Source organism: Arachis duranensis, chromosome 4, assembly GCF_000817695.3.
Source record: "Arachis duranensis cultivar V14167 chromosome 4, aradu.V14167.gnm2.J7QH, whole genome shotgun sequence".
In the NCBI taxonomy this organism is placed as follows: domain Eukaryota; kingdom Viridiplantae; phylum Streptophyta; class Magnoliopsida; order Fabales; family Fabaceae; genus Arachis; species Arachis duranensis.
Window position 1 is genome coordinate 106,668,236 of NC_029775.3, and position 1,487 is coordinate 106,669,722.

Sequence of the window (1,487 nt, forward strand, 5' to 3'; positions counted from 1 at the left end):
AGTCATAGCTGAAAACGAAGAAAATAAATTACAAATCTCATTTAGGAAAGTTTAAGGTTCAGAGTCACAAATCTATACCTTGTTTTTTGGCCTGAAATTTTAACATATGGTGCTTTAATTTCCTTCTCCTTCTCGCCTTTCTCGAGAGGTTTTCCGCCGGCATATGTTATCAATCTTGAAAATACATATCCCTTAAATACCAAAACAAATCAGTAATACACCCGAATGAATGGACAAGATACACCCAACTGAATATGGAATATACACCCAACTCAACCTTCAAAATAGACCTATCTATTAAAGTAAAGAAGACAGAGGCAACTTACAGTGAATTTATTAATGTCCTTTCTCTCATCGCTTGGAGCTTTTTTGTGTAGCGGGTCAAGTATTTGACATTTTCGCTTTGTTGTATTTATCAGCCATAACCACCAATGTCCCGAGTGGCAAACAGGAGCAAAAATCTGAAGGATTGCCACATTTCAACAGTCTGTTATTTTATTTGGCATATAAGTAAATAAGCGTACTAACAAATTTACGAAACGAAAACTTACATATGGATGCGAACTTAATTTTTTTCTATCTATGAAGTGAATGAAACTCGGGTAGGCTTCCACCCTGAATTCTTTTTTCGTTTTCGGGGATATGAATTCCCCCCTTGGGTGATCCGAAAGTGCCATGCTCTGCAAGAATGGCAATACAAGAAATGAAAACATGAAAATAAACAACTTACACCCAATCTAAGCTAAAAAATACACCCAAATCAATGCATAAAATACACCCAAAGTTCGTAGAAGTAACACTTACCACAATATCGGGAGGGAAACAGTATATTTGTGCATGAAACCTCTTTTCCTTTTTCTGGTTTAGGATGAGGCAGATGGCAGATACAATCTAGAAATCAATTTTAAATTAATAAACATTACAGTTGACTTTGGTATAAAAACATTAATGTTAGTCTAAAATTACCTGAGATTCTATATCACTTTTTGCCTGGAGGGATGCAAGGTGCGTTCTCATCAAAATGTATTCTCCTTGGCCAGATCTGTTTTAGGAACATAGCTTTCTGTCCGTGCCATCATCAACAGGGCAGCAGCGTCCTCTGCGTCTGGATGACTGCGTCATTATGTATAAGAATAAGAGTAAGAATAAGAATATACGGATGATAAGCAAAGATTGATTCTAGTCTAATGAACTTACATTTTTGTTAGAGCTGGGGGAAGCTTGGGTGTTGTTTCTTGAAGTTGTTTGGGGGTTTCAGGAGTGCTGCACAGTTACACAAAATTAATCAGGAAGAATATACACCCAAACTGTTATCAAATATACACCCAAACCATAAATAAATATACACCAAATACTATTTTCTTACGTTTCTCTAGCCCCTTCAATCTGTAGCATAGGGGTTGGTTCGGAATCTGCGTCAGTGGTTGTTTGCTGGGATGCCGGCACAAAAAACTGGATCGGGACTCTAAACAAGAATAAAAATGAAA